This window comes from Lithobates pipiens, unplaced genomic scaffold, assembly GCF_037356315.1.
Source record: "Lithobates pipiens isolate NorthernLeopardFrog02 unplaced genomic scaffold, aLitPip1_a1.2 Scaffold_16, whole genome shotgun sequence".
Taxonomy (NCBI): Eukaryota; Metazoa; Chordata; class Amphibia; order Anura; family Ranidae; genus Lithobates; species Lithobates pipiens.
The window spans coordinates 83694241-83708936 of record NW_027507748.1 but is presented as its reverse complement, the minus strand read 5'-3'; the positions used below and the strand labels follow the sequence as shown (position 1 = coordinate 83708936).

At 40.7% G+C, this 14696-nt stretch overlaps 1 protein-coding gene across 2 annotated transcripts in view; it reads right to left on the bottom strand.

Annotated features, from left to right (window-relative positions):
• The window catches only part of NRIP1 (nuclear receptor interacting protein 1), a 122128-nt gene that overhangs the window by 11144 nt on the left and 96288 nt on the right, over window positions 1–14696 (bottom strand). The window lies entirely within an intron of this gene.

Here is a 14696-nt window from a genome sequence, read left to right as displayed (position 1 = left end):
GGTCAACAGAAAGAAAGGGTTACAGGTGACACAAACAGCAACAAAACATGACAGTGTTCCCCACTTTATCCAAAATTGAAAAAAACGTTTTTCTTCTTCTTTGGATAAAATACTTTAAATACAATATAGCACTATGATAAAGTCAAATAGAAAAGCATTCTTAAAAAGCTTTAAAAACAACATGCAAGGGGGAAGCCCATACATGTAGTAAATCCTCATTACATGTGTCTCACTATATTAAATACACTGCTGTCGGACCATGAAAACATGATCATAAACATTCAATTATAAATGCCACTGTAAATAATCTCATTACAACATATAGGTAAACACACAGGTCCACCAAATCAAGGACCCAGTCCAGTGTCCAATATAAACTCTTATACAATATACAATGGGCACTGCTCTGCACACAGGTTTTAGCTACCGTATTTGCCTGCTTTAAATCTGCACAGGTCACATGGATATATTTAGGAATTCCTGTTAACTACACCTACAAATAATGGAGTTCCAGTGTTTCCAGTTAAGGATAATGGTAATGTAGACAATATAAACACAACTGTGCATTTCCAACCTTGGAGCAACCAGTTTGGGGAAGACCCTTTTCTATTCTACCATGTTTATTCACAAAGTTGGGGTATATAAAGACATGGTTTGATATATGGTCTGGCAGAACTTTGGGTCTTCTTATCCAATATTAGTGTTCAACCTCACAAATGCTATATTTCTCACAGACACTCTCCATAAATTCTCACAGACACTCTCCATAGTTGTGAAGGGGCAAATCCATATTAATGCCTATATTTTTGGAATAGAATGTTCGCCTGGCCATATGGAGTAGTTATACAGCATAAAGAGGATGTCCACAATCAGGATTTCTGCAGATTTCCCTCCACTGCTTTGCCGAATGCTCACCCTGATCTCTATGGTTTCCCTACCTCTTCCCAACAAAGCAAGCCCAATTACAGTTTTCAGTTGCATGGAATCTTCCGTGTTATGTATTCTAGACAATTACACAAGCTGTTTGATTCCATGACTTCTGAAAAAACACATTAGTGAACTAAAAGGTCTTCTGAGATATATGCTTGGACCATTCCTTTAAGGTCAACAAAAAGACCCTTTATACTCTGAGCGCTTTTTTCCCTAACCAGACTGTTTTTTTTTTTTTTTCACTGGCTGTTTAACAGCTTAAGATTCATGATAGAAACTCAAACACGGGAAAGTCAACTCGTACCACTCTTAAAATAGATTTAATACAGGGTAAGTCCACAATTGCAATGTCAAGGTCATAGAGTAGACTGTAAGATTACAGACAGGACTGATGTAACAGCTGGCACTTGATCCAAGCTCGTGGGGTTTAGACTACACTTACTATACACGCTTAATTTACACATACTGTACATTGTGTCACAAGCGTTTATCACGCTTAGGAACAAACAAGTATTTGGCCCTGTGTGACATCCAGTGGGAAAATGTGTAGATAACCTTACAGATACTGATTACAACAGAGTATATAAGTCACGCTAAGTTTGCAAGTAAACAATTTTCTGTCTTTGAGATCTTTCAGACTCTTCTGATCTTATATGTAAATCTGTTATAGCGAAATTCCAGATAATATGAAACTGCTATGATGAAAATTGAATACATATGAGCACAGGGCATCACAGCAAATGATAAAGTGACATTATTATAAAATTACTCAAATATGCAGTCGTAACTCAAATTAAAACATTGTGAAATAGTGCAAAGAAAAACGACCACAGCCCATTTCACCTTACAGAGCACACAGTGACAGTGAAGTCAGTGTTTAGCCCTCTGTAAGCCCTCATACAGACTAAGACCTTATACCCCCAACCCCATGTGACCCTGACCTCACCTAGCTACTGGCTGCTCTGGAACCAAGCACTGCATAGGATTAGAGAGTCATGTGCTCAAGCACATCTAGAAGTACCACATATTTTGATGGGCTCCAGAAGGCAAGGGAGCAAAGAGGGTGGTGAAGGTAACAGAAGCAGGACATAATGATCTATGCAACTACATTCCCTTCCAAATGAATATATAGCACCTTTAATTCACATAATTTGGCACAAAGGCAAGAATTTGGTAGGAGGCTAGTGATGGATGAAGCCTGGAATAAATGGGCCTGGACGTGCCCAAAAAAAAAATGTATGTGCAGTTTGGGCAAACTGAGGATTAGCCCTAAATAGATTGCTAATATTAATTTAAATGTGAGGACAACAAAAGAACCTTTGGTTGTTAAATGAAACATAATGAGAAGTATGGAGGCTTCCATTATGGACAACTCTTCCTCAAAATGTTAGGTCCCTGTCTGTTTAGTGTCCCATGTTTATCCCGTGGGTTCAATACTTTGAATCATGCCTTAAATCAACATGCAAACAATAAGTTCTGAATTCACTTGACTTTCCTGATCTGCATGCTTGTTGAGGGTCTCACAAAGGCTGGAGATAGCAAAAATGGCAACCCATGTATTCATCTCTGTGAGTGTCTTATTTAAAAAGTGTAACTCTGTGAACACTTAATCAGTAAACCAGGTAAAGGAGAAGGTAGTCTGTAAAGAAGATCCAACGTTTATACATCTAAGGAACCCTGTTGGCAAAGTGTCCTGGGTTCCATGTTGTGTTTTAACATAGTCACGCCTGATGGATGGAGGTGTAGACAGCTGGGTTCAAAAAGTACCCTGTGAAGGAGTGGCAGGCTTGGCATAGTCAACGGTGAGCAACGGTGTGCAATTAACAATATTCACTTAAGCAGACCTTCACCACTAGCGGACATTGTCTCTTTAAAGGAAAATTCCACAAAGACTGAGACAGTCCATGAAAAGCCCCCATCTTCCATACATCTCCCGTAATTTATGGACGCTCCATCCAAGGTTAGCCTGTGCGAAATACCTGGGGGTTCCAGGTATGGGGGCACGAGACCTACTCCCATGCAAAGTACTCTGGTTTTATGGCCAATTGCTAGGCCCGGGCATATCACATGTCGAGGAGTGTGAAGTCACAACTCATTTTAGTCTCTGACAATAATCAATGTGGGGTATTTTGATGGCAACTGCTATGGAGGACTGCTGAAAAGGTAAATATCAGCTGGTGATAGTGGCATTGTCTGTGAAAGAGACACAATATGTCCTGAATGGTCAAAGCGACTGTGCCTCTTTAAACATTTAAATATGTTAAGGATTCTATTAGACCTTTCGGTGAAAACATCAACCTTGCACATATCTTCCAACCCTTTATAAAATATTATCTTTATAAAGATGACTTTATCATGTAAGAAAGTAGAGCAGTGTTTTTTTTTATTTTTTTTATAAGAATAAGATGCTTTTCCTTTAAATTAGTCTCTTGGCTTACTGGACATTCATCTATTGACTGACAGCAAAATTAACTTAGTGGTTTCTCTCCGTGTACAGTAATTGATATTTCACTTAAGATTCCTGGAAGAAACAGCTCAGCTTTTCTTGCTAATCTTCAGTCCCTGAATTGTTCCTGTAATAATTTAAGGAGCACTGCATCTGTAGCCAACAAGTGTTAAACTTTTCCACCAGTTTTACATTTGGCCAGTAAAAAAAGCATAAAGCAGCATCTAAATGTAAAGCTTAATAGTATAAAAGCTCTATACTAGGTGTGCAACACTGAGACTACTGTATAAACATTAGTTGTGACTTCAAACTAGTTTAACAAAACAAAAAAATGCTATCAGCACAAAAAAAAAAAATGCAATCACAAAAAATATATATATATTTTTTTATAATATATATATATTAAATATAAGAAAAAAATCTAATTACTAAACCTCCATACAAAAAGGAAGACTAACTTCCCTGTACATAATACGGAATGTGAGCATCAGAACTGGACCACTGGAGGCAATGCTTTGGGCAACATTCTGCTGGCAAAACTTGGGTCCTGCCATTTCTGTGGATGTTACTTGACACGTACCACCTACCTAAACATTGTTGCTGGCCAAGCACATCCCTTCATTGAAACAGTATTCCCTGATGGCAGTATTCATTTCAAACAGTATATTGCGCCCTGCAACACTGAAAAAATGGTTCAAGAATGGTTTGAGGAACACAACGATGAGTTTGATGTGTTTACCCCAAATTCTCCAGATCCCAATCCACTCAAGTATCTGCGAGATGTGCTGGAAAAAAAAAAAGACTGGTCCATAGAGGCTCCACCTTGCAACTGACAGGACTTTTGTTAACGCCAAAAAAATAAAATAAAACTAAAGATCCTGTTCCTTTAAAGCGTGTTATACAGCACAATTCTTGTGCTGTCATTTGGACCCCTGTATCACTTGAAATACCTGGCTGATCCTGCCAGTTTTTACCCTCCCCTCTGTACGCTGACTCTGATATATCAGGGCTGCTGAGCCTGACACTGTTGCCTCCATCATAGGCAGCTATCTGCAGCTCTCCTGTCGCCTTCTGTCCTCCCCCTCCCCTTCCTGGCTGTTATCTCTCACTATCAGCAATCTGCTCTTCTCCCCACTGCTTCAAAACTAGCTGATCTGTATATCATCCCCTCTGTCAGATAAAAAGCTGTGTCCTAGTGTCTATACTTTATAAAAAAAAAAAAAAAAAAAAAAACATTTTCTACCTGATTTAACAGGGTCTTACAGCGATCACATGACTCCAGGCTCTCAGCTCCTCTCTTCCCCTCCTCCCTGGCTGACGTCAGCAGGGGAACCTCTGCCCCACCCAATGGAGATATAACACGGGGAGCGCTTAGGGCCTGGAGTCATCTCATCGCTGGGAGATGCCGTTGAAACAGGTAGCAATGTTTTTTTTGTTTTTTTTGTTTTATAAAGCACAGGAACTAGGATGTAGCTTCTTATCTGACAGAGGGGATGATATAAAGATGAAATAGTGGCTTAACAACTACTTTAAGGGCCGCACACACAAACAGCCAGGTTCTGTTGGCCCAGCTTCCGCACACACAAGCTGAATGTCGGCTGGCATGACCAAAAAAAGCTCTGCAAACGGGCACCTGATCAGCGCCCCTGGCCAATGACTGAGAGCCCTGACCAGTGTGTTCTGGTGGGGGGGGGTGTCCTCCTGTCAGAACACAATATCTCAGCGGGGGGGGGGGGAGATCACTGTACTAACATGGGGTAGTTAGTACAGCGGCTCCTCCTGAGCTCTTCAGTTTTTTTTCGTTCAGGCCGCAGGGTTGCATGAAAAGAAACAAACAGTCAGTGTGTACCAGGCTTTAAAGGGGTTGTAAACCCTTGTGTTTCTTCACCTTAATATATCCTATGTATTAAGGTGAACAAACTTCTGTCACTGATTCCCACGCCGGAGACGTGATCTTCCCCTCTGCCCATTGTCTCGGCTCTTGATTGGATAGATTGATAGCAGCGCAGCCATTGGCTTCCACTGCTGTCAATCAAATCCAATGATGCCGGTGTTCTGCCGTATAATGTCCAGCCATCAGATAGTGTCTGGGCCGTACTGCGCATGACGAAGCTTCGGAAAATCTCCGAAGCTGAACGGCGCCTGCGCCGTGAGTGGAGGTGGTAGCCCCGCCATCCAAGCGGACATAGGGTTGTGAATATTAGAGGGTCGCTTCGCCACGCTTCGCTCGCCACGCTTCGGGCTCGGCCTCGCTGCGCTCGGCTCTTTTTTATTCCTACTCTATGTCCACTTGGATAGTGGGGATAGAACCTGGACTCACGGCGCAGGTGCCGTTCATCCTCTGCAATTTTCGGAATCTGTGTTGCTGTGTACTGGCATTATGTGTCTAGGGATGCAAATGCTGGACTCGGGAGCTCGCCCACAAGCTAACCACCCGGGGAGAGGGGGAGGAGCTACCAGCACCGCCCGGGGGATCCCAGAAGTCAAGGATTGGGGCCACTCTGTGCAAAACGAACTGCACAGTGGAGGTAAGCATACCATGTTTGTTATTTAAAAAAAACAAACAAAAAAAACTTAGCTTTACAATCACTTTAAAGAATCTGCTAGTGACGGCTTGGTGCCAGATACCACAGCGTACCTTCAGAGGTCTATTGGCATCTATGCCTTAACAAATTTTATATATATATATATATATATATATATATATATATATATATATATATATATATATATATATATATATATATATATATATATATATATATATATATATAGTTTTTTTTTTAAAACAACTACTATTTCCCTTTAAATATCAATAAGCACGTCTCTTGTTCTTTATCTTTGAACTGCCATTTGCATAATCTTGACATATTGTCTTAATGCAGAACAAAGCATGCATTTATTTCTACTCCATGTGACCTCATGCTAAACCCCCAGGCTGTCAGCTAATTTGGCACAAAGACATTCAGTGCAACGCTGTACCTACTTACAGCCGAGAAATGACCCGATAGATGAACTCTGAGCTACAAACAATGCTCTCACTGTACTGCCAATGTCACTAAATCAACAACTTGTTTTGCCTTTTGTGATCTGTACAAAGTTCCCTTTATCTCCTAATGGTCAATGGCTAACATAGTTACATTTCCTTTATTGGCCAACTTAAGTTATTAAAGATGCAAGCATTCAGGCTCACATCTTGCCCAGAAGCCTACATCCTTAAGTGATTGTAAAGTTTTTTTTTTTTTTTTTTATTAAAATACGCCATACAGACAGTGCCATATCGGAGATACAAACCAAGGATCCCAGTGTTGCAAACCACTAAGCTGTTGTACTGGCCTTTCATTACTATAATGGTATAATTATGCTTCATTTTATATTATTACTTTTACCAGGTATGTGTCCAGTACTTTGAAATAGATGTCCTGTCTATAGAACATTTATCAACTTATTCAATAAAATGCGTTCACGCAACAGTGGATAGCAGCCAGTTTTATTGTAGTCAGATGAATCCTGATTGGTTGCTCTGGGTTGCATTGCCCACCGCACATCTTCCTTTCTGAGATGGGCTTTGTGCAGCAGGTTGAGCAATGCATTGTTGATCTTACTGGCTGGGAGCCCTCGAGTTTTACATCCACTTTCCTCCAGCGCGCCATGCCATTCACATTGCTGGGAAGGTGGCAGACCCCAGACTTTAGCCAGCTGTCGGCTAAATCTGGGTCAAAGGAGAACTAAGTGCACTCCAGTGACCCACAGGAGAAGTAGAGCAAAAAGAGCTTTGGCCATCCTCCTTTAAAGAACGTTGTTTTGCAGATTTCTTCCCGTTTCTGCTCTGAAGGCATAGTGCTTTGTTACATGTCCTGTGCACAGCGATTCTGAATGGGGGTGACCAATTCATTTTAGGGTTTTATGCTTTCAGGGTTCTGCTGAGAAAAGTTGCAGTGTCTGCATCACTTAAGGCCTCATGCACACTGGACGTTAAAATAATGTTATAAAAATGGCAGTAGCTTTGCAGTGAGTTTTTCAAGTTTTTTTTTTTCCAATGGATCAAAAATGTCAAAGCAAAGCTGGTGAGCTGCGTTTTTGAGCATCTATCTGCATTTTTTTACTTTAAAGCCAAAAAAAAAACACCCCAGCCCAAAACTGCTGATAACAGCCTATGTGTGCATGAACACATAGGATAACATGATGGGGGCTTTATTGACTGTAGAAAAAAAATCTGAAGTCTGAAGCCAAAAACAACCGCTGTAAAAACTTCCAGTGTGCATGAGGCCTAAAAATGACTAACACTTCGGGAGTATCTCACCACAACCAACATTTTTGTAACCCGACTTGTATTTTAGTGTGGAGTTCTTAACACAAGCAGGAAATAAAAAAATTGGGGGGGGGGGGATGTTCTGTACACCAACACCAACTGTGTATGGAACTCCACAGGGTTGCCATATTTCACAGAATGTTACAGAAAATTACAGAAAATTACAGCGCTGCAGATTGAAAAGGTTAGATCGACATTTAACCCAAGAATTGAACTTCCGCTTTAAGTGAAGGTGACCCCGACTCGTGTCCTTTTTTTTTGGTGGGGGGGAGCAGATAATCTCTTTTTTGGGGCATCCAGCTCCCACTTCCTCCTCTGGCTCCGCGGAGCCAGAAGGAAGTTCACCTCTAATCCCTCCCTCCGTGCAATTTTCTGGGACACGTCACAGGTCCCAGCAGGTTGCCCCGCCAAACACAGCGCGACCAGTGCGTGCAGTGCATGCCCAGCTGTGGCGCCCACAGTCACAATTCTGGCACCGAGGAGGAGGGCTTTGTTTGCCTGCATCGGTGTACCGTGGGACAGGTGAGTGTCCACTTATTAAAAGTCAGCAGCTACACTTTTTGTAGCTGCTGACTTTTATATGGGTGGAACTCCGCTTTAATTACACCATGGCTTGCTTAGCAATTGTATGCACTTTTTATTTGATACTATATTTTTTTTTTTTTTGCAAAAGTGGAGTTATCCTTTAAAGTATTTGTGGAAAACCTTTCCAGAGAGGAAACCCTTTCCAGAGATTTATTACATCTATAGGTTATAGTACATTTTATATAAACAATAGCATAACAAGATTATTTGAGTGTGGGCGTGACCTAGTTGGAGGCTATCATACACAACCTTAAAGGGTTTTGCGGTGTGATGTACGGCCTTTAGGATTTCCTTTCCCTACTAGAGTATTTGACACCCAGAGCAGATAATGTCCGTAAAAGACACAAAAACTTAAAACTATAATGTTGGACTGGTACTTGTATCCCTTTTGGTGGTCATTGTAGGTGGGAGATCACTGCTCACTAAACCTCTGGCGCCCTCTGGAGGAACCCAGGTTGGAAAAGTCTGCTACAGTTTTACTCAGATCAATAAGGATTCACTGAGCACGTTGCAATCTATGGGTGGCTTGCTCTGAAATTGATTGTATGGCAGCAAAGACACTGCCTTCACTGTTTGGTATGATGACAGCCACCAGAAACAAATCTTTGTATAAAATACAATCTTTAGAATTTGAAGCAGCAAGTAAGGAAAGTCACATCAAAAATAATTCTATAGCAATAACTCAAAATCGGTTCTTGGTGAAAATACACTAGAACTTCAATTTTACAGACTAGGACTGCAAAGTGTGACTAACTCTGCCAATATATTTGCTGCAAAAATTTATGTATGCATGTATATATATATATATATATATATATATATATACACACACACACACATACACACACACACTGATAGTGTGTGTAGAAGGAAAGAATGCTTGCAGTCATTATGAAGGAATCAGAAAGCAGAAAATTTGTGAACAATCTGTCATGACTGCCGAAAGGGACCTCAGAAGACCTTTCCCAATGTTACCTTCTCCTGTCACTTTATACCATAAGCCTCCATCCAGATTTAAAACTTGTCTAAGTCTGCCACCTGCCCAGCAATGTGAATGGCATGGCGCTTTGGCAAAAAGTGGATGTAACACTCGAGGGCTCCCGACCGGTAAGATCAACAATGCATTGCTCAACCTGCTGCACAAAGCCCATCTCATCCATAGAAAGGAAGATGTGCGGTGGGTAGTGGGCAATGTAACCCAGAGCAACCAATCAGCATTCATCTGACTACAATAAACAAACAAAAGTCTGTAACAACCCTTTGCAAATCATCTACTGTTGCGTGGAAGTCTTTTACTTAATAGGTTGGTTATATAGATATAGATATAGAGATATATATCTACATTTAGAGATTGAGACATATCTCTCTCTCTCATCTCCCATTGTGTGTGTGTACAATGGCTATACATGTGTTATCCAACATTTAGCATGCTGGTCCCAAGCTGTACAATTGGGGAGGATTGTAGAAAGACCCGGCGACCTACCTCATAGGGAAAGACCGTGGTGAAAGGTTCTTAAGTGTATCACCCATGGTGCCCTGAGGGCCGGCCCATAGAATAGCCGAGAGTCAGAAACAGAAATGACCAAACAGTGTCTGCAATCGAAGACCAACTTTTTAACATTCATTTTTTTATTTTAGATAGTGTGACCAAAGGGTAGAAAGCATGTCAGGCTATTACTACTGTCTATGTCCCAGTTACGGAGAGTAAGCTTCTTGACTTGTCTTGGTGACCATTGACAGTGGGACGAAAAGTGGCGTTTTTTTGTTTTGTTTTTTAAATAGAAGTCAACACCAGAAGAGCATAAGAGGTTAAACCTTCAATGTAGAAACTTTTCTCCAGTGCCAACAGTCTAAGACAGCATTTCACTTACTTCCTGCTGTGTCTACAGGACAGGAAGTAAAAGGGAAAGCTTGCCAATTGGACACACACAGCAATAAAAAAAAGACAACATGGGTTAACTTTTAGCAATTTTATATTCAATTAGAAAAAAAAAATGTGTCTCTAACTTGACAAAGCTATCTAAACATGGTCTTGACAACTACACCAATACAAACATGTACCAATGTATACAACACAAATTGACTTTTATATATACAGTACAAAGAAAATTGTAAGAAATTTTTTTTTTTAATAATGTTATTCTTTGTCAATGGCAAGGGGCGGAAAACAAACCCCCCCCCCCCCCCCCCGGTCAACCCTTCACCGCAGCAGCCTCCTGCTCAGATTGGCCGGGAGGAAAAGCTGGAAACCAATGGTGAATATTGATAGTGTTACAAGTGGGTGAGTTTTGGGCACAGTGCTCTGCTCCCCGAGTCCAACCTTTTTCAAGCCAATTAGATTCTCAGGCTCTAATCAGGTGTTTGAAAGAAAAAAACAAAACAAAAAAAACCTAGAAAGCCATGTGTCTGGTGCCCTGCATACAAACTAGTGGGGTGGGCCCTTGCATCCCTTATGGAGCGGCCACTGCTGTTCTTTGTAAAAATAAAAATCAATGTATTTATACATCTTTGTATTTTTGTATTTTTTCCCCTTAAAGTCCAGTTTACCGTATTTGCACTCTTTATATTATATATTGGGATGTTGGCATCTGATTTGAACTCAGGTCACACCTTATATTCTGTGTAACCTTGCCAATTACAGTGAGAGCTACCAATCTGAACAATTTCCTTTCGATCTATATAGTGCAAAGGCCAACCCACTTGGATAGAAAATAAATGGATTAAGTAGACTTATCATTATTTTTGTAACTCTAAAGGAAGAATGGGCCCCTCTACAGCTGGCCATACCTGGCTTCATTTCAACCAAATCCTGGGAAGTGGCCAAAACTCAGGCCAGAGGAAAAAGTTGGCTGAACTGTGACTGTATTCAGTCAGCTGCAGTCCCCGTTTGCGTACTCTGGCAGCTGCGGGTGCTGGCTACCGCAGTACAATAGCAGGATATTCCCCCATTCGCACAAAATCATCATGTCTATGGCCAGCCTAAGAAAGACCGTTTGAGACGAGACCTGTATAACACAAAGCAAGCAATCAGATGAACAAAACAGGATTTACTCACAGACATAGAAACAAGGAAGTTTATGAAATGGGGAAGCAGCTTCCCCCAAATTGTCACAGATGTGTGGTTCAGTACTGTAACAACTTGGTTCATACCTGCTTTGCAAAATACGAGCTGGAGTGAAAAAGTTTGCTTCCGATTGGCTGCTGTGAGTTGGCCAATGCAGGAATTATAGAATTTTATAAATTAAGACTAAAGCTCAAAGAATCACGGGTCAAAAAACATTTTGATGTTTGGGAATCCTTTGACCAAACTCTTCCTGTTGGCATGCAGCGGTCTATAATAAAAAGTGTTTCCAATATACCCAGTGTTATCAAACTAGATTGACAATTGATGACCCTCCAGTTGATTCTGTATCCTCCATTTAATTGGAAATATCCATTAATACCTGGTAGTTAAGGCGCCCCCTCTCAATTTCCCTCTCCACCTATCAATTTTTTTACGGACTGCTGTCCATCCTAGTGCTCACTGTGACGTCTTTCTAGACCCTGTTCTACTAGTTTTTTTTTGTTTGTTTTTTTAAGAACTGTATATTGTCTTTTTTAATTTTTTCTTTGGCCAAATGTTGTGGCCCCCAACATTGTTAAATGCGTTCTCATCTAAAATATCAGTTAAAAAAAGAAATAATAAAGTCATATAAAACAAACAAAAAAAAACACAAATGCAAAATCTCACAGCATGCTGGCAGATTTCAAGGATCAATGCTTTTTTTGTTCGTTTTTATAAAAAAATAATCACTCACAACAGAAGTTTATTTTAGAATTGTATAAAGAATAAAACCAAAATATAAAAAACAAAAAAAAAACCCACAGGTTCAAAAACTCACAACATGCTGGCAGATTTCAATAACCAATGTTTTTTTTGGTCCTTTCTAGAACAAAAACAAAAATCACCCACAACATAAGTTTCTTTTGGAATTGTATATGTAAAGAATAAAGCCATATTCAAAAAAAACAAAAAACCCACAAGTGCAAAATCTCACAGCATGCTGGCAGATTTCCACGACCAATGAGTCTACGCCCAAAAAAAAAAAAAAAAAAAAAAAAAAAAAAAAATCACCCACGACATAAGTTTCTTTTAGAAATTTATAAAGAAAAAAGTACAAAAATTCACAGCATGCTGGCAGATTTCCAATGCTTTTTTTTTTTGCACCTTAAAAAAAAATTATAATATTTGGACTCCCCCACGCAGTTTTATAAATGCTTCCCAGTAAATGTAATATGTGTCTTCCATTTTTGGTCTCCTAACCATCATTATTTCATTCTTCCTAAAGCCTAAAAAGAAAAACAATACATCTTCAAAGCACCAGAATTTGTGATACACTAACAGATTACAAGCCTACCTCTCTCTCTCTCTCCCCCGTCTCTCCCAGCATAGTGCCCAGCGCAGGTAGAGCTTGGCAATCAATTTGTTCTGCAGACAGAACGGCTTCCTTAGAATACTAATGTAAAAACATCCTTCTTTCTCCTACGACTTGACTCCCCAATGCCCGGGTCCTGACCAGCTCGGCGGAGGAGACAATATCCTCTAAGACACCTACTGGTACTAATCAACAATATGCGTGTCACAGTATTGGATTAAACCTCCACTATACTTGAACCACTCAGCCCGGCTAAGCGTATGCACAAGCAAGGTCAGTGGTTAACACGTCATGCCCACCCAATCCACCGGCAACTGGACTTCGGTGAACATATCCATCACTTCTGTGCCATTGACTGACTTTTACCTCCAGGGACTCCAATTACATCTTCGAGTGACGTTCAAGCCAGACGGGGGGGAAAGAAGAAGGAGCACCAGACGCTTTGTGTTTTCCCAGAAAATGCTGCTTTGATGCACTCCCGTTCAAACAATATTTCCTGTATTTTATTACCGGTACAAAGAGGTCTATTTTTATTGTGTTTCGGTGATGTGCACCTTGACAGAGGTCAGTTTGTTAAAGGAGAAAAAAGGGTAAAAAAAAAAAGAAAATGTTCATTTTTCATTCGATTTGTGCCACTACACCTGAGTGACAATTGAATTGTCTGTGCATGGCTTGCTTCACCCGCTACGGCATCAAACAGCAGGTAACCTCTTTGTCCACAGACGTCTGGGGGCAGACGAGGGGAAGGAAAAAAAAAAAAATCTAGAGAGCGATTCCCCTTGACTGAACATCTACTTAAAAATCAGCACTGGATAAAAAAAAAAAAAAAAAAAAAAATTGATGGGGAAGTCAACCGTTCAACATCTTATTAACCTTTCAAATGAAGGCGGAGGAGAAAGAGTTAAGAGCTAATGTGGAACGGTGAAAGACAATGAACGCTAAGCTGTACGTTTCATTCTCCGTACGTCTGACGGCCCCATTGTGTGTTCCCGCATCTGACAACATTTCAAAGTAATTTTCAGGGACACTTTGCTCACGCAGTATTTCTAAGCTTGCTCTCTAGGAAGGACCACAGAGAAGATTTTAAATTTTAAAATACGGCTGTAAAAAATAGTCTGGAAGGGAAATTAAGGTGGAGAGAATCCTAAGGACCCATTCATGCCAGCCGGTGTAGAACACATGCCTGCTGTTTGTGGCTTTTTATTTTTTTTAACTTTCCCTAAAGCATTTTTAAACCCAAAAGTAAAAAATGTATATATATTCCACTTTACTAAGGCTTCATGCACACTGAGTTTTTAGCAAGAAAGCACAAGCTATGGCAGGGTCTCTAAACTTGCTAGGCAAAAGGCCATTTTCTGTACTTCAGTCTTTGGGGGGGGGGGGCTTGACTGCATCCAGTGGAAGAAGAAATGCCCCGGCATCAGTGCCCCGTCATTGGTTTTAATGAGGAATAGTGCACTATTGATGGTGTCAGTGGGGGGAGTCATGCCTATCATTGGCGTCAGTGCCCCAAGGACTAGATAAAGGTAAGCAAAGGGTCAAATCCTGGCTCTGGGCCTCAGGTTGGAGACCACCTAGCTATGGCATAAAAAAAATGCTGGTAAGCCACTCTGCCTCTAGTTCTGGGGTTTTTTTCAGCCAGAAAACGCTGATAACAGGCTATGTGTGCACGGACACATAGGATATCCTGCTGGGGCGTTTACTGGCTGTAGAAAAGAGCGCCAAAAGCAACAGCTGTAAAAGAGTACAGTGTGCATGAGGCCAAAGGTGGTGTCTGCAGTTTTCTTTTTTTCCTTTATTTTCACTTGTGTTATCTTGCCTGTAAGTCCTTTTATTTTTTTCACGTTCTTTAACAGACCAAGCTAGCCAGCAAAAGTGACAGTTAAAAGGTTAAGACAAACCATTTAACATTGACAGTGGTGCTTGCAGTGGTCATTTATTCATTTAGGCCAGCCATAGATGATTCTAATCTCGGCCGGTTCAGTAGGAACTGATCAAGATTCGAACC